We start from the raw sequence: 23157 nt of genomic DNA, 5'->3' as shown, positions 1-23157 counted from the left end.
AATCTGAGCGCGCGCCACACCACTTTCTTCTTCTGCTGCTGCTGCTTTTCGTTATTCTTACCCGGTTTTAACGCTCTCACACCTGCGTCGCCGCGGTTTTTATGCGTGCGTCTCTCCGGTTTTCAGGCCAAGTTTGTTGCTCGTGCTGCAGGCGCAGCTGTTGCGACCGAGCAGAAGTCGAAGGTGGTGACTGTCTCTCTCTGCCCGGGGGATGGCGGTGGTGGGTGGGGGATCCGAAACGTCGCCTCGAAGCTCCCACGTCTTTGCTGCTATAGCGAGCCAAACAAAATATTAAAAAGAAGACACCAGCGAAACGCCGCGGGAGTTGATACATAACGCATTCGCGCGTGGTGCGAGTTTGTGCGTCTGTGCGGCGCTTTCTTCTCGCGCGAGAACGCGTGTGCGGTGTGTGCCAGACGTATGACGACGATAGGCGCGCTTGCTTGTTCGTCTGCTTTTGTGGGTTTCGTCGTTCGTCTGCTAGCTATATGCCCGAGTCGTCTGCTATCGCCCTGAAAGCGAGCGAGTGAGCGCGGCGTGAGTGATGCTGTGAGTGAGTTTTTTTTCGTGAGCGAGTGAGTTCGAGAGTGAGTTGGCGCGTGGATGGCTCTTCTGTGAATCGCCGCCGCGGCACCGGAGTAACGGTGCCTTTTGGCGCGCAGTCCTTGTGCCAGAACGCGTTGGTTGCGTTTGGATGTAGCTCGAAAGGCATTAATGGGCGGACGTCGAATATCTCGTCGCAGACTGCGCGGCTCCTAGCAGGGTAAGCAGTGTTTAATACGCCTCTTGCGCTCTCTTTACCTATTAAGGTTGACCGAGTAGTGGTTAATTCGCAGGTGTGGCCCGATGTGAAGGAAGCAGGCGTGACAGTTGAGATCATATTACGAAGTGCGCGATTCGGCGAAGCGTAAATTGGGACAGGAACGCAGTGGGAGAGGGTGGAAAAGTGACGAAGTTCTCTCCCTTGCTTGGCTGCCGAATCTTCTGGCTTACTGAAATAACCTGTGCTTGGCACCAGAACTAATGCGTTATGTTAGTAATTCTGAAATTAAACCATAGATCTCCCAATACTTGCATATCAGCTGTCATTTTTTTTTTTCGCTTCAACTGTTGAAACGCACTCGGTGAACGTAAGCCCGCTGCAGCTGTGATATACAATTGCGCACGCCTGTATACGGAAACCGTACAAGCGTATGTTGAAGCGGTACGCAGGTGCAAATATTATTTGTTTCGATATAATTAAATTGACATATGATCGAGTGCTCAGTTGTGCTGAGATCAATAGCAAGATCCGCGATACCCTCCAAGATATAGCCGATATCTAGTAAGCAACCAATATGGCCAACGGACAGGAATATTTTCAACACTTTGTTAGCTTCAACTTTCGTCACGTTCGGCATGAGGGCACATCGCAAGCAGTTGTGCTTAATACGGACTTTTTCAATTCGACATACACAAAGCACTCCCACTACTCTGGCTTTGACGGTCGCTCATCCTGATAACTGGTTATCTGCAATATTTCTCCCACTATTATCTCGTGTCCCACCGTATAATATTGGCGTCACGCTACAATCACCCAGATTTCCTGCTTGCTGTTTGCTCTCTGGAGCTCTAATGGTAACAGAACAAATGGAAATGTTGGGGACGTCACATCTCATTAGCTGTCATGCCACAGTATATTATTTGGATCCGACTTCTGGTACGATCTGTTGGGAACTCGGCGCTGACGCCCGTGGTTGTACCTGGGTCGCAAGCCCCAAGGGTAGCGTTGGCCTGGCGGCCTGGGGTACAACTGCAAGCATCCGAAGGTCCCGGCAAAGCATGAGTCGACAGGTAACAACGAAACAACTTGTTTATTTTAACATCGCAAAGAGTTGGCGGTCAGGTTTGACCGAAGTAGAGAGACGGGAGAGCACTTCACTCAACGGAAGAAATCGGAGCCCTCTTCTGGCGTCCGGGGGCAGCTGTTTTTATACTCTCGCAGTTGAGGGCAAGAAGGAACCCCTCAAAAGACGAGCACGTGAATGTACAATGGGCTAATGGTGACGCACACTGTCGTAGCGATGCCGTAGCACCATGTCGTGGCGCTGCGCACGATCTCGTAGCACCTGGTCGTGGCGCTGCGCAGCACACTGTCGTGGCGCTGCCGGTCGGACACAATGACTGTAACGAGAAGATGGTCCCTGCTTTGGCATCGCCTGTTTCGGGCACAATGACTGGAACGAGATCCCTGCTTTGGCATCGCCTGTTTCGGGCCCAATAACTGGAAGGAGATCCCTGCTTTGGCCTCGCCTGTTTCGGGCACAATGACTGGAACGAAATCCCTAGGCGGTCGCATCGCCGCAGACGCGCCTGGAAACACCTGGCGATGAGTGTTGCGGTGACGACGATCGGGCCAAAATGTCCGCCGCCCCGCCGCCGTCGCGCCGGCAAAACCACGTGTCGCAGGCGAAACGCAACAGACCGCCCCGCCGGGGGAAGGAGATCCCGATGGACAGGGGACTGCATCCGCTGTCCGGAGGGATGTCGCTCGATGATGCTCATAACCGAAGTCGGGCGTCCCTTGACGTTTCTTGAGCGCAGCGCACAGAGAAGGCCTCGTTCTCTCGTTCAGGTTCGCACGGGACACTGCAAAGTGACTTCGGGAGTGTTCACATTTTTGTTCTCGTTCCCGGCAAGCGTTAGAACTACGCTGAAAACTCAACCGCTCAGTCAGCAAGCACGGCACAACCCTCACTAAGCCCTGCCAGGCTCTTTCCCCTGTTTATACCACTGCCTAGTTCCTTACAGTAGTCTAGCATCACTCAGAACGCGTCCACAAATTGAAAAATTGCACTAGAAAGCATATCATCACTTTGAAACACTAAACAAAAGCAATATGTTAAAAAAAATCCTGCCTCAGGAAGAAAAACATCAGTAACAAACAATTTTGAGGCTGATTCCTACGTTAGGGGCTTCGACTTAAGCCATCGGCGTTACCGTTGAGACTCCCCTTTTTGTAACGCACCTCAAAGGAATATTGTTGTAAAGCGAGGCTCCAGCGCAGGAGGCGGCCATTTTTGGGAGAGATGGTCTGCAGCCATTGGAGAGGGCAGTGATCTGTCTCAATGATAAACCTCGAGCCGGCTAGATAGCATGACAATTTCTGAACGGCCCACACGAGACATGCACACTCTTTCTCGGTGGCGCTATACGCCTGCTCACGACTGGTCAGCTTACGACTAGCATACAGGACGGGGTGTTCTACTTCTCCATTTTCCCGTTGGCACAGTACAACGCCCATGCCTCGCTCACTAGCATCGCACTGAACAATGAACCCTTTTGTATAGTCTGGCGATCGTAGCACAGGCTGGCTTGTTAGGGCACTCTTTAGGGCGCTAAAAGCTCTTTCCTTTGTCTCGTCCCAGACGACTGTTTGAGGCTCTGTCTTTCTTAGAGCATCCGTCAGGGGAGCCGCGATATCAGAGTACCTAGGGATGTACCTCTGATAGTAGCCGGCGACACCTAAGAACGACCGAATATCGGTCTTCGTGCGCGGTTGCGGAAAGTCTCGCACAGCGGCCACTTTTATTTCAGAGGGGCGGCGACGACCCTGACCAATCACGTGACCGAGGTAGACAACCTCGGCCTGTGCTATCTGGCACTTAGGAGCCTTGACTGTCAAGCCCGCTTCGCGCAGGCGGGTTAGCACTGCCCGCAAGTGTGCCATATGCTCAGACCAGGATGCGGAGAATATCGCTACGTCGTCTAGATACGGTAAAGCGAATTCTTGCTGTCCCCGCAACACTTTATCCATGAGACTTGAAAAACAGTATGGCGCGTTCTTCAAACCAAAACTCAACACTTTAGGACGGAATGTTCCCATTGGTGAAATGAACGCCGCATACCTACTAGCCTCTTCTGTAAGTGGAACCTGCCAATAACCCCTGACAAGATCTAGGGTGGAAATAAACTGAGCGCTACTAACTTTCTCAAGGCGCTCCTCGATGTTAGGGATCGGATAAATTTGATCCTTAGTGATGGAATTAAGCCTGCGGTAGTCGACGCACGGACGAGGTTCCTTGCCCGGTACCTCAACTAAAATCAAAGGGGAGGTATAATCACTCTCACCTGCCTCAATAACACCGAGCTGTAGCATTTTCTTTACCTCAGCCTCCATAATATCGCTCTGGCGGGGTGACACCCGATACGCCTTGGATCGTACTGGCTCTGTGGAGGTAAGTTCTATATCATGAGTAAGTACAGAAGTCCTACCAGGCCTCTCAGAGAACAGACCTTGAAACTCTTGTAATAGCTGGTGTAGTTCGGTTTTCTGCTCAGGCGACAGCGGTGCTTTACTGATAAGGTCACTAATGACTTGACCGGTGTCTTCCCTGTTCGTCACTGAGCCTAGTCCCGGAAGCTCGACCGGAAGCTCTTCAGGAACGTTTACCATCATGCACACCACTGCTTCCCTTTGTCTATAAGGTTTGAGCAGATTACAGTGGTAAACTTGCTGTGCTTTCCGCTTTCCTGGCAGACTTACCACGTAGTTAACGTCCGACAGTTTCTGAACAATTCGCGCTGGGCCCTCCCACTGCACGTCTAGTTTGTTGTTTAGCGATGTGCGCAATATCATGACCTCATCGCCAACCTCAAAACGACGGGCCCTGGCTGTCCGATCATAATAAACCTTGGCCCTCTGCTGGGCCTTTGTCATTGCTTCACCTGACAACTCCTGTGCCCTTCTTAAGCGTTCGAGGAGCTTAAGCACGTACTCCACCACGACTGGGTCGTCGCCCCTACCTTCCCATGATTCTCGAAGCATGCGAAGCGGAGATCGAAGCGAGCGACCGTACACCAGTTCAGCTGGCGAAAACCCCGTAGCCGCATGCGGCGCGGTCCTTAAAGCAAACATCACCCCAGGCAGACACAGCTCCCAGTCAGTTTGATGTTCAAAACACAAGGCTCTCAACACGCGCTTCATGACGGAGTGGAGCTTCTCAACGGAATTCGACTGTGGGTGGTACACTGAGCTGTGTAGCAGCTTTACCCCACACCTTTCGAGAAAAGTTGTCGTCAAAGCGCTAGTAAACACTGTGCCCTGATCTGATTGAATTTCTGCAGGAAAACCAACTCGCGCAAATATGGACAGTAGTGCATTAACTATCTCAACTGAGCTGAGTTCTTTAAGCGGCACTGCTTCAGGGAACTTTGTCGCTGGGCAGATCACAGTCAAAATGTGTCTGTACCCCGTGGCTGTTACCGGCAGAGGTCCCACAGTATCAATAACGAGCCGTCTAAAAGGCTCCGTAATGATAGGTACCAATTTCAACGGCGCCCTCGATTTGTCCCCTGGTTTGCCCACCCGCTGACAAGTGTCACATGTCCTCACGAAATGGTCTGCGTCCCGAAAACACCCTGGCCAATAGTACTCTTGCAAGAGACGGTCCTTAGTTTTCTTAACTCCTAGGTGTCCGGACCACGAACCCCCATGTGACAAGCGCAACAGATCCTGACGATAGCATTGAGGTACGACCAGCTGATCGAACTCCACTCCTCGGCGGTCTAGATACTTCCGGTACAGGACTCCACCTCTTTCCACAAAACGCGCAGTTTTCCTGGCGATACCTTCTTTGACATTGCAGCGCACGTTTTCCAGGCTGCCATCCTTTTTTTGCTCGGCTATCAAAGCCGTCCGGCTGACTTTTAGCAACCTATCAAGTCCGTCTGACGTAGGCGCGATGAGCAAATCAGTAGATAGCTCTTCTAACTTTCCCGCGTCGGGATTTTCCTCTCCAGTATCTGGCGCCTTTAACGTTACAGACTCAAGTCTATTCAGTTCGGGCGTGCTCTGAATATCAGCTTGCTGCGCCTCTGACCCTTTTTCGTTGTTTGATAACGTCGGCCCCGCAACTACCGCCTTTGCAGCGAGCTCCCGAACCTTCGATCTGGTTAAGGCCTGAACACTAGCTTCATCAAACAAAAGCCCCTTCTCGCGCAGGAGGTGATCGGACCTGTTTGAAAATAGGTACGGGTACTGGGGTGGCAGCATAGATGACACTGCCGCCTCCGTCTCAAGCGCTCCGAAAGGTCCTTCAATAAGCACTTTTGCTACCGGCAGACACACGCTATGAGCTTCCACGGCTTGCTTGATCCACGCGCACTCGCCCGTGAACATATGGGGTTCTACGTAAGACGGGTGAACTACATCCATCGTAGCTGCGGAATCGCGAAGCATTCGGCACTCTTTCCCGTTTACGAGGAGGTCTCGCATGTAAGGCTCAAGAAGCTTCATGTTCTCGTCAGTGCTGCCTATTGAAAAAAACACAACTTTTGGTGTTGTTTCCGGACACTGCGCCGAAAAGTGACCCGGCTTCTGGCACGTATAACAAACGCCCGCTCGCCTCATCTCGAACCGCTTTCTGCGTTCGGCTTCGGCTGCCGTCTCTTTACGTTTGGTCGGATTGCTTTCACTCGCATCCTCACTACGCGTGTCCCCCTTAAATCTCATGGGCGTGAACCTTGGCCTCTCAGACTTGGAGCCAAATTCACCCTTTTGACCGTCCTTAGCTCCGCGAGCTCGACGCGTCACAAACTCCTCGGCTAGCTCAGCGGCTCTAGCCACCGTACTCACGTCTGGCCTATCCAAGACCCAGTATCGCACGTTCTCCGGTAACCGACTATAAAACTGTTCTAGCCCGAAACACTGCAGAACTTTATCGTGGTCACCAAACGCTTTTTCTTCTTTGAGCCACTCCTGCATGTTCGACATAAGCCTATACGCAAACTCTGTATATGACTCACTTTTGCCTTTCTCATTTTCCCGAAACTTCCGACGGAACGCTTCCGCAGACAGCCGGTACTTTTTTAGCAGACTCGATTTTACTTTGTCGAAATCCTCTGCTTCCTCTCTATCCAAGCGAGCGACTACGTCGGCCGCCTCGCCGGGTAACAAAGTGAGCAAGCGCTGTGGCCACGTTTCCCGAGAGAACCCCTGCTTCTCGCACGTTCGCTCAAAGTTAACCAGGAACAAACCAATGTCCTCTCCAAGCTTAAACGGCCGCATCAGGTCAGTCATTTTGAACAATACGCGTTCTCCTGCACCGTGTGCCTGACTTCCATTACGAGCGCGTTCCATCTCTACCTCGAGACGCTTCATTTCCAAAGCGTGTTCGCGCTCTTCTTTTTCTTTCTGCTCTTTAAGTTCGCGCTCCTGTCTTTTTGACCTCTCCTCAATAGTCTCAAGGCATTCCGACAGCTCGTCATCCTCAGCCTCTAACTCAAGAATAGCCGTTATCAGTTCCGGTTTTCTTAGTTTGTCTGAGACATCCAGACCCAACTCTCTTGCAAGCTCCAACAATTTCGGTTTGCGCAACGACTTCAAATCCATGGCTGCTCTGAATGCTGCTTTCTCTACTGCTTACTATTGTCTTGCCGCAAACTAACCCGGCAGCAACGACAACCACAATTACCAGCTCTGTTTCTGACACTAACAAAAAGCCTGGCAAAGCTCAGTAGAAGAAAGTCCCGCACTCACCAAACCTCGCAGGCAGGAATTCCGCGCAGTCGTTCCGCTGCAGGCAACCAGTCGTCACACAGGGCTCGTTGCACTGCTCCCGGATCGTCGTTGAGCTGCTCAGCATACTGTCAACTGCATTGCTTTGCTGCTGGCCTCCGTTGTCGCTGTCTCACCGCTGGCAGACAGATGTTTTAAGTCGTAGGCGATCTCACCGCTGGCAACCAGTTATTTGGATCGCGACACTGGAGCGATCGGATGGGAACTCGGCGCTGACGCCCGTGGTTGTACCTGGGTCGCAAGCCCCAAGGGTAGCGTTGGCCTGGCGGCCTGGGGTACAACTGCAAGCATCCGAAGGTCCCGGCAAAGCATGAGTCGACAGGTAACAACGAAACAACTTGTTTATTTTAACATCGCAAAGAGTTGGCGGTCAGGTTTGACCGAAGTAGAGAGACGGGAGAGCACTTCACTCAACGGAAGAAATCGGAGCCCTCTTCTGGCGTCCGGGGGCAGCTGTTTTTATACTCTCGCAGTTGAGGGCAAGAAGGAACCCCTCAAAAGACGAGCACGTGAATGTACAATGGGCTAATGGTGACGCACACTGTTGTAGCGATGCCGTAGCACCATGTCGTGGCGCTGCGCACGATCTCGTAGCACCTGGTCGTGGCGCTGCGCAGCACACTGTCGTGGCGCTGCCGGTCGGACACAATGACTGTAACGAGAAGATGGTCCCTGCTTTGGCATCGCCTGTTTCGGGCACAATGACTGGAACGAGATCCCTGCTTTGGCATCGCCTGTTTCGGGCCCAATAACTGGAAGGAGATCCCTGCTTTGGCCTCGCCTGTTTCGGGCACAATGACTGGAACGAAATCCCTAGGCGGTCGCATCGCCGCAGACGCGCCTGGAAACACCTGGCGATGAGTGTTGCGGTGACGACGATCGGGCCAAAATGTCCGCCGCCCCGCCGCCGTCGCGCCGGCAAAACCACGTGTCGCAGGCGAAACGCAACAATATTCCTTTTAAAGCGAAGCTTTTTCAATGACAGGCCACGGAGTCATGTACGTGGGTCTGCATCTCGCAGTAAGTGTGTGTGTGTATATACGACACAAACTGGCGCCGGTATTTATAACTACGGCATGTTGACCGACAAGGTAACGTGAGTCAGCACATCTCTGTTCTGCGTAATCAAAGAATATGTAACGACGTGTAAGTGTAACGTGTAAACATGTAACTATTATGCAGCCTAAAAGGCATCTTTAACGCACACACACACCTCTTAACAGAATATAACGCATGATATTCAGTGGCTCAATTTATTTTATTAATTCGGGCAGTTCCCATTCACAAAAACTGTGTGCGCAATCGGATGCACCAGCTTATATACTGGCCGGAAAGTTTAGCAACGAAGTAGGGACAGTGAGCCCATCTACGTTTTGTGCTTTCAAACAGTAAGGCATGGCATAAAACTTGTGAAAGTGTAATGTCCACTCAAGAGTGTCTCTAAAGCGCACAAACCTTTCAATGAGTCGCGCATCATTTTTAACGGGTTCTTACCTTTTTCTGTCTTCCTTACGTTTTGCCTCCCCGGCCGTTCTTATGCCAATGGGTATGTGCGACTGTGACAAGAGGTGACACAGAAGCCTTAAATGTAGTTACACATGTTTTGCACTTCTCTGTGCTTACACTTCTTCTCGCCATTCTTCCTTCGACAAACGTCGAGTATCACCCTTCGTCCTCGTGATATATTTCTGCGTAGACGTGTCACAATGTGCGACCGCATGAACTACTGTTTGCATTTCGGCACAACCTGTGAAAAGTATAACGCATAAATATAAGCGCTGCATGAACTTAAAGTTGGAATCAGTGCGGTGTACACACATAAGCATTGCATGAAATTACGCGTTACGTCTGCGAACGCTATTTCTCTAGCTCAGCTGTTTTTTCCTTATTTCTGCGTACATCTTTGGAGAGCCGGCATGGTTCGTGGCGCGGGTGCAAGTTGACTTCCCCGTGCCTCTGCCGGGAATGGCGACTTCAGCGGCGGCTGCGTCTAGGAAGCGGACCGGTCTCCAGAGCGATACCGACGGCGATGACACCAGCATCTACTCGTTCAGCAGTGAGGACTTCTCAGGTGACGCCTTCGAGCTTGTGCGGAGCCGCAAGGCGAAACGAAGACACACCACCAAGGCATCCATGTCTTCGAGCACGCCAACGGTAGGAACAACTCAGAATACCGCAGTCAGTACGATTCTATTTGTACCAGAACTCGCTATCGACAACCTGAGGCGACTCAACTGACAGTCCATATCGGTGCAACTTGAAGCGGTGGCGCCAAATCAGATAGCAGACGTTAGAGTCAACACACGAAAAAATGTGTTGGCTATCGACGTCACACATGAGACTGCGCTGAGAAATTTGACTAAAGTTACAGAACTAGGTGGCCGACAACATCTCCTCCTCTGCCCCCTAGGCCTGGGGCAATTCAATCTAAATCTGGCAAGGCCATGGCGGAGAACAATACAACTTGATCCTCACTGCTAAAGCAACAGCCAAAGCCAGAACAACAGCGGAAGTCACAACCGAAGCCACAGCTAATGCCGCAGCCAATGCCACAGTCGGTGGTGCAGCCGATGCCACAGCTGGAGGCGATACTGCAGCCGATGCCACAATCGGAGGCGATGCCGCAGCCGATGCCACAGCCGGAGCCGGAGCCACAAGTGATACAGCTGCACACGGCTGTAGAGCGAGCAGCGCGGGTTCCTGACAAATTACCCGAAGAAGACCGGCAAGTCGTTATGATGCTCCGGTCTCTGATGAATACCCTTCGAATGCTCTTAAATAACCTGCACACTCCGTCAGCGCGAAGTGCAGTGCAAGTGCTGGATTGTCACAATTCAGTACTTGCGACTCTTGAGTAAGCATCATGGCTCACCCGCATCATTATATTCGCACTGAAGTCAGAACGGCCGGGGTTTAGCTTAAAAATATACTGCCACGCACTGCAACGTACTGCTGACGCCCACCGGATCCTTGGTCTTCACTGGTGCATCACCTTGGTCCTTGGATCCTTGGTCTTCACTTCAATGTGCATCACCAGCTATGAACCACCAAGATTAACGGCAGCCTAACGTATCGACGGAGCACTTGCTTAGGTTTGACTGATTTCCAAGCACTCTGCTGCGTGCACAGACAGTGTTCCCTCTGACCCACTTTCCCTTTCTGTTCCCCCTTTCCCTCACCCACAGTGTAGGGTAGGAAACCGGACGCTCGTCTGGTTGGCCTCCCTGCCTTTTCTCTCTTTGCTATCTCTCTCTCTACGCGTTACGTATGATTCAAATAAAGATAATGGTACGCATCAATTTTAGTTACGTATTATTTAATTGAGCACTTCACGAATGTTTCTCGTCACATAGCTATTCCAGCGCGAGTGTTGAATCTTCACACTTTCTCGACCTGTGTCCGCAGAATTTTATTTGCGCGTCCGGAGTAGGTTAACGTTGATTCCAACATGCGCGTTGGATTATCCGTGATTTTTTTCTGCAGCGCCGCGTCGCGGTATTTTAACGGCCTAAACTTAATTTGCCGTGTTGAATTTTTTTCCCGTTGCATCGTTGTCGTCGTGCAATTGTTACCGTCGACGTTGTCGTATCGTTATGTTACGTCAGCGTTATCGGTCGGACCACCTTCTCAATCTCAGATACACTCTCGGCATTCAGTTGAAAAAAGAAAAAAGAAACAAGGCCGGAACTTCGCATCGCTAACTTTCTATGTAAGGGAATCGTCGTTCACCCGAATGGAATATAGCACGGGGCTACAAAGGAAACCCCTACGGATTTCTCGGAAAGAAGACTTAACAATTGAGGAAGAAAGTTCGTCCCGGTCCGGGATTCGAACCTGGGACGAACACCTTTGCGGGGGCGGTCGCTCTGCCATCTTAGCTTAACCAGGATGCTAGCAGATCGAAGCGCGAGGGCGAATGGGATCGACAACTCGAAAAACAGGGGGAGTACGCATCGCAAGCGAGTTCCGCGGAATCCCGCACTGCTCTGTGTATGCAATAACATGTATACAGGGTGCTTCAGCGAACACTTTAAAAAATGTTTAAACGTTGCCTGTAGCAGATATCACAATTCTAGTTCGTGAGCTGGTCAACTCGAAGCGGCGGACAGCGCTTGCGCAAAAAATTGAGATGCGAAATCGGCTATTTAACAAGAATCCACTAAATAAATTTTTAGCTAATTACGTTACGACCCATATTGCAATTTACAAATTTTAGCAGTGGACTTCGCGAGGCGGATCCACTTGAAACGAATTCTCAGGACGACACCAGTTTCGAGATATAAATTCGTGAACTTTGCGGATAAATGCACTGGCGTTCCACTGAATTTGTTAACAAAACGTCGTTTCATGCATATATATATATATATATATATATATATATATATATATATATATATATAATTCAGGGAAAAGTTCTGTATGTCCGTTGCATAGGCATATGAAGAAACGAAAGACGAAAGAGCACACTTACGAAAATTGCATTTTTAATGTTCTTAACGTTTCGGCCATGGCACGGCCTTCGTCATATATATATATGCATGAATGCAAAATGCATTTGTAAACTGTATATATATATATATATATATATATATATATATATATATATATATATATACATTAGCATGTGAAGCTTCTGACGTCACGACAAATACGCACTCGGCGTGCGTCATGGGCGCCATTGCGCACTCTGATTTGTCCAATTAAGTGACGTTTCCGCATCTCGATGTCTCGTTACAAAGTCGAGACTTCGTGCACAGTGTGACGGCGTACCCTTGTACACTCAACAAACAGCGAGTTTTCCGCAGATGTCACCAAAGTGGGGGAAGTCCACCTTATAACGATGTCACTTTAACAACGACACTTGCACAGGCTACCGCCACTGGGGACAGAATTCACTTCCCTGCGACACTGTGCAGTCAAAAGTCGGGTGCGTCCAACGACTTCGCAACCGCGGGGCGTTGGCGGTTGGTAATTTGTGCAGGGTTTCTGCGCCTCACTCGGGGTCTGAGAGCGCGTGGTGGCGTCTGCGCGCGTGATTCGGATGCCGCACCATAAACCGATATGCACCCTTAAGGGTGCTTCCTATCTATACTTCACACTCTTACACCCTTCAGGGGTGCAACGGTTTGAGTTTTAGATCAATTTGCACAATGTATACAGGAAATACTGTAAACTGCAAAGACGACGCTCTCATCGTCCAGTCCGGCATTCAAAACGTTGACTGCCGCCATCTTTTTTATTTCCCCAAAGTGCGAACGTCGCTGACAAAACAAGGTCTCGAAGAAGTAGGTTACGCGGAATGAAAAGAAGAGGAGTCTTGGATGTGGGGGCCCACTTCGAGACTCTATATACAGGCACGAAGGAAACGCTGCGCGTGGAGAAAAAAAACACTTTCGCTCGAGTGTTTACCTGCGTAAACACGAATCTCCGCCCCCCGAGTGAACGGGCACGGGCGAGGGAGTGCCGTGTCAACAGAGCGGGGAGCACAGTGGTTGTCGCGAACGGAGTGCCAAACGCAAATCGCTCACGACCCCTGGTACCACTTGGAGGTCGCCCAAACACTCGTGCTTCTTTGTCGCATTCTTGCTGACTCTCGAGGAAGAACGCCCCTTCAAGCGCGCTACAAAGAATCGGCACGCTTCAGCGATTCCTTCCGATTTGAACACGTTTGCTGCGAGCGTACAATCGTTCTAGCGTATAATCATTGGTTTCTGGCGAGGCTAACGCATGGGGAGGTACTTGGACATTAACAAAGAATATGTAAAACAATTTAAGGACCGCGCAACAAGCGATGGAACGAAAAATGTTAGCCGTAACGTTAAGAGACAAGAAGACGGAGGTGTGTGCGTTAGTGAGCAAACGGGGATAGCCGATACTCGTTCAGAAGAAAAAATGGAGCTGGGCAGGCCATGTAATGCGTAGGGTGAATAACCTGGATAACCAGTGGGTTTATTAGGATTGGCCAACGGGCGCCGAGAGGGGTGAGGCGCTGTCACGCACGGCTGAGAATTGAGTGATGCGACTTTCTATGTTGGTTCCTATCAAAACCGTTTATTAGCGCCGACAAGGTAACAAATTCAGGTTTCGTCGTGTTATGTCGAAGTATCGTGTTTTCCACCCGTTTGGTATGGTACGAAAAGCTTTACGCAGGTCCTTCAAGTCCAAGAGAAATAGGCCGCATCTGTTTGAAGAAAGTCACAAAGTTACTCTCCGAGAAATTACTGAATGAAAACCGAAAGAGGCGATCGTTAGCTGATGAGAGGGGGGGACGGCGACTGCTCGTAGACGATGACGTGGTGATGACGTTGACGGCGATGTAAATATGACGAAGGCGCAACTCAGACTTAGCGGACGCTGGATAGAATCCTACCTAATATAAACCACAGAATTAAATTAATCGCAAGCTGCCGGTCATGACTTGCTATATTGCCTGCCGTGTACAGCGCGAAACGTTTTTTTTTTTTTGTCTGGATTTCCTTCACTAAATATTTTATGAGGGCGCACAGAGTTATCTATTCTGTCAGCTGCTCCTTGTCAGGATACGAGGTGATGATAAACGTTATGATGATGATGATGATGATGATGATGATGATGATGATGATGATTATTATTCCTGCAACAGATATTACGAAATCTCGACGCTGTACCTTTGACGGCCGTACATTGTCCCACGTCGTCGTTCTACATTTTTGTCAATCTTTGTTTTCCACCGGATGGTCACTGATATCTGGCTCTCGCTCGGCGCAGGAAGCGCCTATAAGTATCAGAAATTTACTCACTATGGTAGGTGAGTGGCTATCGCTTTGCGCTGATGATCTACAGGTCGCGGTTTTGATTCCGACCTTGGCGGTCGCATTTCGATGGGGGTGAAATTCAATAACGGTGGTGTTTATGCTGTGTTCAGGTGCACGTTAAAACGAGCCTCAGATTGTCAAAACTAATCCGGAATAGCCCGCTGCGGAGTGTCTTCATAATTAGATCGGGAGTTTGTCACGTAAAACACCCTTTAATTACTCATTTCAAGCATCCTAAATTTTTAAAGAGAAATATGAAGAGAAAAGGCAGGAGGTACTAACCAGATATTAGTCTCCGGTTTGCTACCCTGCACTGGCGTTGGGAGATAGGGGTTAAAAAGAGGACAGAGAGGAAAGGGTTAAAAATGCACACACACAGACACACGTACGAAGGGCATTCCAGTTAGGGGCGTTCACAAAGGCCGGTAGGTCGCAAGAAGCGCAGTAGCGCTTGCGCAGCCTCTTTTGTGACGTTAGGTCCTGTCGATGGTGTCGAATTCCTTCTTCCGATAGTGGTCGGTCGTCCAGCTGGTTCAGTTCGCGGCGAACAGATTCCCTCTGTGGACTGTACTGCGGGCAGTCGCACAAAAAATGTGGCCAATCGATTCTTCATGGCCGCAGTGGTCACATGTTGCGGTGTCGGCCATCCCTATGCGGAACGCATAGGCTTTGGTAAAAGCAGCGCCCAACCACAGTCGATACAAAAGCGTGGCGTCTCCACGGCGAAGCTTTGATGGGACTCGAAGGCTTAATGGGGTATCAAGGGAGTATAGTCGGGAATCGCTGAAATGTGGCTCATTCCATTGCGACGTGGTGAACTGGCGAGCAAGCAGGCGGAGTTCCCGTGCTGCGTCAGTTCTGGAAAGTGGTGTTCGTACTTGGTTGTCCTCAATATAGGCTACCAGGCAGCTTGAGCGGCCCCGTTCATTGCCGATAATACCGCAGTGACTTGGAAGCCATTGGAAAGTTATTTCATGGGCTGCATTAATTATATGGTGCATCGTGTCTGTAATATAAAAGGAGGCGTGCCTGATCAGATTGTGCGCGAGTGGCGAATAGTGTTGTCGTACATTCTCTAATGTACACTCTTCACCAATAAAAATAGATGTCTTCTAAGCGCGATTCTTGCAAATGTAGAACTTGGAACCTGCATCCCTGCTGTTTGTCGTATACAGTTCTCATGTTGATGAATCTAACTCGTGGAACTATTTTCATTGCAGCATAGGGGTAAATAGAATTACGGGGTTTAACCACAAATCTGGTTTTTCCATTCATATTGGCGCACCATGTACTGGAGCACCAGTGAATACTCTGGAACGTACTGCGATGAGACGCGTAGAAATAGCGGACGCAATTCGACGACCGACGACTGTGGTCGCCGCTACACTTGTGATATCAGTGCCTCCGGTCTTTCCGGGGCAAATGTTCGTGCAATACAAAGATGTTAAGGCACATTCGGATGGTATTTTGAGAGTGGTTTGGCCATGCTACGGAGGTGGTGGAAAAACAGCCTTGAACTCGTAATACGAGAATTACCGGTTGTGGAAGTGATAATCCCGCTTTCTTATCATCAGTGACGTCCGCCTATACTAACAACGGCGCTTAGTTGCCTTTAACGCGAATAGCACTCTTAGCAAAAAAGAAAATTAATGAAGCGGTTTTACGCGCCAAAACCACTTTCTCATTATGAGGCACGCCGTAGTGGGAGACTCTGGAAATTTCCACCACCTGGGGTTCTTTAACGTGCACCTTAATCTAAGTACACGGGTGTTTTCGCATATCACCCCCATCGAAATGCTGCCGCCGTGGCCGGGATTCGATCCCGCGACCTCGTGCTCAGCAGTCCATCACCATAGCCACTGAGCAACCATGGTAGGTCATTCTTAGCACTGTCAGACCAGTTTCTTTCCGGCTATATAAGGTAACCAAATATATGGGCCGATTCCGGAGATAGTGCAGTCTGAAAAATGTGGGCCATTCCGGTGAATATGCGCCACTGAGTATGTAACACGTCTTCAATGAACCTGTTTGACACCAACTTGTATATGCGCCACTGGGTATGCGCGGACTTCGCGGCGGCGGCGCTAGGTGTCGCAGCATGTCCACAGGAAAGCGCGACAGAGAATACCGGCTGCAGTACACGCCTCACACACGACGCGTTTCGGCTATTCGTGCACTTGGACAGCCATCGTAAATGTGTTCTGCCAAACGTTTTTTTTTTTTTTTTTTACAATACATTCGTAACGCTGCCCAGTGCTCTGAAATGACCACGCGAATGTGACATTACATTCACAATTCACAGTTCTGGCTAGCATGATTCGTTTGTCAGTCTCACTACGATGCGACAATGCGTAACAACAAAGAAAGATCAGTTCGGCACACGTTGCAACTTTCTTAGGCCGCTTGAGTACTTAGCTTCATGGCTTTCGCGTTCCTCTAGCCTTACAAACGCAGCTTAGTGACACACCTGGCGAGGCAACCCGCGTGTTAACAAAAGTGCGCGGCTAACATAATCATAGCGTTAACGCTGCGCAGATCACGTCTGTTTTCTTTCTCGCCACCCTAGAAAGCAAGAGACCCGCTCCCGCGCGCGCAATTATTGACGCTGAGCCATTCCAGGAAGCAAAGCCTCCTCTCAAAGCCGGCAGCCGCAGCGACAACGCACATGGTTCGCGGACGACGACAGCGTGGGCACCGGTGGGCACTTAGCGGAAGACCCGCGTGAGAGCCCTTTGGTGCTGCTACCTCACGTCTGCAGGGCGAAGCAGACGACACTTAAAGGCTTAGCGAGTCCGTACGTATACGCAAGCACGAGTACGCCTCGAAGCGCGCTCCCGAAGCAAGTCGGCGAATGAAAGGCGCGTGCGTGAACAAAGAAGATATATATGTGTGTGTGTAAGGTTAAATAAGCACGGCGTCACATCGCTTCGTTTAGCACCAGCATCGATAAACAGATCGATGCAGAATGGGCCCTTTTGGTGGAGAAGTACGCAGTGCCCTTTTTTTTTTTTTTTCCCCCGTAGTTTGTGGCGCGCCCATGTTTTTCTTGGGCGACACGAGGCGACGCGTGGCTTCTGTTCGCCGACAACTGGGTCGGTTCCCGAAGGTTTTATCTTGTTTTTACGTTCCATTTTATTGTGAAGGGTCTTTGTCGCTTCTTCGTTCTCGAGGTAAGAACTTGCAACTTCGCGCTTTCGCTGCGTTTGGGCTTCGATCCGCAAAAGCATGCTCAAAACGTCTGCGAACAGGTTAGTGCCTCGTGCTGAAGAAAGCGCTGGAGAAAGTATGTAACTTTCTGTGTTGTTTGTGCTCTTACATTTCTACTGAGACGGAGTGAAGGGAAAACGCTCATTCATGAAGGTGGTGGCAAGTTTTGAATGACGCAATTTTAACTTCCCGTTTTCTTATTCATCCCTGGTTTTCTCGGCGACTTCTTCTGACTTATTTATTTATTAATAATTTCTTTATTTTTTTGCAGCGTGAGGTGTAGTGGCAGCAATCCATTCACCATTTACTGGTATCCCGTGTAATACGCCGATACCATGGGGCACATTCGATCGCAATCAAGTCCGATCGGGATCGAATTACTGAAGCGCGATTAGCTACTTTGAGCAAGCTAGCCAGTCACAGTTGAAAATCGAAAGTGCCCCGTGTGATCAGGTTTAAAAGCTTTACAGGCAACAGGCAGTGAGCAGAACTGGATGTTGAATATCAAGGCAGTCTTTTGCAAATGAGCACAACTCCGGAAAATGGGTCACCTACATTACGGTCCTTTGTTAACGAGAACATCCAATCATACTCCACCGTTAGTTACAGCTTTGAAAATATTCCCTAGATGCCTATCGGCTCGACTGGCGGTAACACGGCTTGAACCAGAAGGAACACAAAGCTAGTGTACACAGGAGGCACTTACTACCAATGGCAATTTATTGGAAGCAACACAAATAATATATAACAGGACCCAATCCTGCGCCAGCGCATCCAATACTGATGCATACAACGCACAGGTGCAGTACCTTAGGTTTTGTCAAGAAGACCTAGTTCACGATCAGAAAGGGGCACAGATGGCGCAACAGCACAACTGCAGCTTGTTCACCTAGTATTTGTTTTTATAGACCGTAAGGTTTGATTCGTCTATCTGCCAGCGATGACCTAAGTTTTGTCGTAGCTACATACACCAAGCCTGTGTGGGGTACTTCAGCTAAAAATGATTGTTCCAGTTCATCTCGGACAACTATGTATCGATGAAAATTGGATAGCATTTCTGCTAATTAACCAGAATCGGGAAACTGGACGGGGTTACGTAAATAAATGCTTTTTGTATTTAAAATGCTTCTGCGTTAAAAATGCTATTTTACGCTAGTGTGCACAAAGAACATCTGAACTGTATATTTTTCTAATTTTATTTTACGCTTGTTCTAACAATTTCATTAAACCCGTAGCCACTGCGGGCCATGGACTTTCGTGGGAGGCGAACGTCGCGTACATGTTAGCGTATTTCCTGGCGGGGTATGAGAACAACCTGCGCAGAGTGAACGATCTCTGCCGACGAGTAACGAGCACTCTTGGAATAGGATGTTTCATATGCAACAAGCAGTTGCTCCCGCAGGAGGAGCTTCGAATGCCCTCTTTGTCCCGTAGTGCACTTGCATACTGTGTCACATGGCCTGATATTCCGACGAAAAGCATTGCTAGTGGCGAAATGCGATAAAACACTGCAAAAGCTAAAACTGCGGTGCAAAAGTGACAAACAGGAATAACCTGCCTCAGAAAGGCTGGTCAAGGTTTCAATAGGAGGACATATATCTTCGTCAAAGGCATAGGTCCTCCTATCGAAACGTTGGCCAGCCTTTCTGAGGCACCTTATCCCTGTTTGTAACTTTTGTAACACAGTGTGCTGCTTCACCTGTCGGCCCCGTTTTTTATTTTTGGATTTGCAAAAGCTTACGAACGTCTGTGAGACGTCTTTGTACAGGAAAAACCAAAACGATTAATGGAAGTCTTAGTTGAAGTGCAATCTCGCTGGAGAGTCAAGGCAGTACAATCTTTCAAATGAAAAAGATTAAGCTTTCCATAGACCGTTTTATCAATTTTATTACCTCAAAAAATACAGCGTACACAAGAAAAGTTGTTTCGGCCCAGAATAGCAATATATTAATACGCTCTCGAGGTGGATCCCTTATAAACGGTTTCAGAAAAAAACGCAAGGAAATTCTTGCGAATCTTTTTTCACTTTGGCATCGATTCATTCATTCTTCCTCGTGCTACCAATTGCTAGTTCTTGGGTTGACTCGGTTACACATCGTGCAATGGTCGAAGCTTGGCACGAGTGGCACAAAAACATTCGCAATGCTGCTCGGGGTCATCCGGGCATTCCCTGCCGTGATTGCGGTGGCGCACCTCTTTTAACGCGAGAGCGTTAAGGGCTCCGTGTCGCGGAAAATTCGGTGTCGGCGTCGGCGGCGTTGTCCGTTAGAGAAAAAATCATCCACGCATCCCGAACCACGCAGGCCCTCCACGTGGCGCATAGGCGTTACTGAAATAGTTTGAATTTCTCAAAGTAAAATGCGTCAGAAAAACCGTAAAGTACGACATACACACAGCCTACAGACATGATAGCGTCGGAGTGTATTTTGAATATACGAAGTTGGTTATCTTGCCGGGTTGGTTATCTTGCACGTGCTTGAAACAATCCAGTTGATGTGTGATTTCAGTCGCTCTCCTTCGCTCTGTGTTCTTTCCACTAGTTAGAAGTCAGCGCTCTTTCCTTCTGTCGGTCCTTTTTTCTGTAGTATGTGTACATTGTAAATTAAGTTGCACTGTTGAAAGCGATTTCTTTCCATAAGTCGCTGCCTTAGGGATCTAAGAGAATGATTTATAGACCAATTTCCACCCTTAGAGACCCTTAAGGATATAAATCGGTTTGCAGTGTGCAGTACAAACGCCATCGAAAGGTAGCCAGCATTCGGGAAAGTTGATAGAACCGGTTTCCATCCGGGAACAGGAGAATGTTTCTTCAACAGCGAGGCTTTCATTCATCGAGTTTCCTCGAAGCCGCACGCTACTCCACAGGCGATTCCAACTTCGCCATTAAAGAAGTATATCTGGACTTCGCGGATTTTCTCTGAACTTAGTCACTTGCGTCATCCATACCTCCTGCTGGAGTAATGAAACCGGTGACGACTAAATCTCTTCCCTAAATCACTTTGCAATTCTAAGTCTATTTTACTTTTTATTTTCTCAGCACTGTCGCAATGTTTACTTACTTGCTCGCTTATCCCTGCGCAACGAAGACCACGGCATTTCGCTTCTTCTGCTTCGCCTTTCGGCAACTGTCTCCCGGGATATTTTGCTAACTTCCCGGTGAGCTCGGCAGATGGCGCCACGCGCACGCGGCTATCCGTGCGAAGATTCAACATTCTCGTCTTGGCTTCGAAACTTTTCATCAGCGGTAAAATTACGTCCCTCGCCGTTTCCCCTAACCTATTTCAGTGTTTTCTTTTATGTACATTCGTTATGCCAACGCGATATGTTTCGAGGTTTATGACAGCATTCTCTCCAACGCATTATTCACGGTTTCAGCCTTGTTATTTCTTCCTCGTTAGTTCCGAGTCGGCGTTACCTCTCGCTAATCGGCATCGGCAAAAAAAATAAAAGAAAGAAAAAGGTTCTTACATGTGTTTATGCATTCTATATTTGATTCGCCGCAATGCAGTGGAGTAATGTAGTGAAGCCGTCACAACATACTGCGGTGAATGCAAATGAGAATTTGTGCAAGTACTAAGCTTAAAGAACGTGCCATTATTTAGCATACTTTGGCGGCGCTTTAAGGAGGCAAGAGAGTCAGCAGAGACGTCAAATATAAAGCTCAGCCTGGTCTGTCGGTTCGGGTTTCAACGAGGCCTGCGTGGGCCCGGAGTGTATGAGATCGTCCGTCCGCAATCGAACCCCAAACCTTGCACGCTATGGTCTCGGCTGCCTCAACCCGCGGACCGCTCTGGTTCCACCTTTGATTCTCGAGCTGCCCCTTGGGCACCCTGGAGGTGTCGCCCGCTTTATTGTAGTCTCACATGCTCCCCTGAGGCCTTCCCGTTTGCCTGTATTATTTTTCATTTTCGCATGCTAAGGAAACGTTACCGCAATGCACATCTGCATTGCGGTGAAGCTTACTAAAGCACATTCGTTAGTACGCGTTGCGTATAAGATCCTTGAGCAGAGAGGTGCCAATTGTGAAAGGCGACGCATGTATCGCGCGTCTGTCGATGAACAAGCCTTGAATTGTCAAAATATCGCAGAACCCTCCCCCACGCGAGGGAAATATCTAGACACCCTATCCAGCTCCCTCAAATGCGCGATGCACCTTACCGCAGCGCACGCTTGCATTGCAACAAAGTGCACTTGCCAGTAATAGGCAAAGGAAAGTGGGGAAAGTATGTGTCATAATTTCATCGTAATGCCATTTTTGCTGCCGTTGCTCATCACACTCTAACTGCTCTCTTTATTGACAGTTTCTCTCGTATTTTATGTCCCTATTTTAATCTAACTTGTAATATAATATGACTGAGCAAGTGCTGCGCTATCCTCCCCAGGGTCTCCAAGCTCCCCAACTTAATTACATATCTTAGGGCACCACATCGCCGGGTTTCGCCACATCGCCGAGTTTCGGCAAGGGAGCAACCACGCCTTGCCGAATAGGCCAAACAATCGCAGCCGAGCACGGGCGCCGCGCGCGCCTCTGGGTTCCTTACAGCAGCACCAGATGACGCTCGCCTCCACGTTTCCGCGACAGCGGTGGCGCTGGCTGTGTGGGGGAAAGAAAAAAAAAGAAAAAGAAAGCTCGCTTTCGCCCATCCTTGAATGCACGGTAATGAGGAAGTAAGCGCTTCTTGCGGATAGAATGTATTCGAATTGTGCTACGTCCGTATGTGCGGGCTGCCTTTGAAACCGTGATGCGTCACAGGTGTCTGTCGTACTTGCTAGCAGTCAGTAACTGCGCTTAGCGAAAGGTTCGGCATAATTTTTGTGCCCCCGTGCTTGCTTGCATGCACTCGTCTTTCCACTCTTGATACTTGATGACTTTAACTACCTGCTGACCAGTAGGTGCTTCTGTCCACAGTAAATCCAAGCTCTTGTGGGAAGTGCGCGTTACCTCCGGGTCTCACTGGGTGAATCGCTTCGCATTCGGTTCGGATGTGCTGAGTGCTGTGCGGATGTTTGCTGAGAGAGTAAAAACATCTTTATTAATAATATTTGAATGGCGAGAGCAGTGTGGGAGGTAGCCTCAGTCCAGGGTCCCTAAGATGATTCCGGCGATGTTTCGAGCCCGTTGTATCACAGCTCGGAGGACCTCGGGAGGTCCGTCGCGGAGGGTATCGGAATACACATGCCTAATTTTGTTGCAAATATTTGCTCCGGTGTGTTTTTGTACTTCGGCAACCAGTTCGATCCTAAAATATCAAGGCACTAGCCATTTGTGTTATCGTACAGATTTCCCCCTCTAATTTCTTTCTTCCCATTCTTGTAAATCTCCATGGTCTTTTTTTGTTGTTGTTGTTATTGTTGTTCTTTCCAACCATTGCATCCAATTTGTCGTCTCTGTTTCTCTCGCTTTCTTTCTGATTACTCCTCGTTGTCTATGGTTGCCTTCCCACCACCGGAGAGCGCCACCTACAGGAACAAAGACAACTCAAACAGCAGAAGCATCACTGGCTATTTACATAGCTTTAACTATCTGGTCAGTTATTGCATTGCGCCTACGCCACTCGATTTTTGGTCACGTAACCTTATTCGATACGTGTGAGGCCA

The 23157-nt window shown here is 49.2% G+C and overlaps 2 protein-coding genes across 2 annotated transcripts in view; one reads left to right on the top strand and one right to left on the bottom strand.

Moving 5' to 3' along the window:
• Positions 1 to 23157, bottom strand: part of LOC142560442 (ATP-binding cassette sub-family G member 5) — an 83757-nt gene that overhangs the window by 47609 nt on the left and 12991 nt on the right. The gene's annotated exons all lie outside the window — the stretch shown is intronic.
• The window catches only part of LOC142560440 (ATP-binding cassette sub-family G member 8), a 315705-nt gene continuing 292973 nt past the window's right edge, over positions 426 to 23157 (top strand). The window contains exon 1 of the mRNA XM_075672556.1: positions 426 to 763. The gene's annotated coding sequence lies outside the window, so the exon portion shown is untranslated. The remainder of the gene's footprint in view (positions 764 to 23157) is intronic.

The sequence above is a fragment of the Dermacentor variabilis genome, chromosome 10, assembly GCF_050947875.1.
Source record: "Dermacentor variabilis isolate Ectoservices chromosome 10, ASM5094787v1, whole genome shotgun sequence".
Classification (NCBI taxonomy): domain Eukaryota; kingdom Metazoa; phylum Arthropoda; class Arachnida; order Ixodida; family Ixodidae; genus Dermacentor; species Dermacentor variabilis.
The sequence above is the reverse complement of the archived record's forward strand: the minus strand, read 5'-3'. Positions and strand labels throughout refer to the sequence as shown.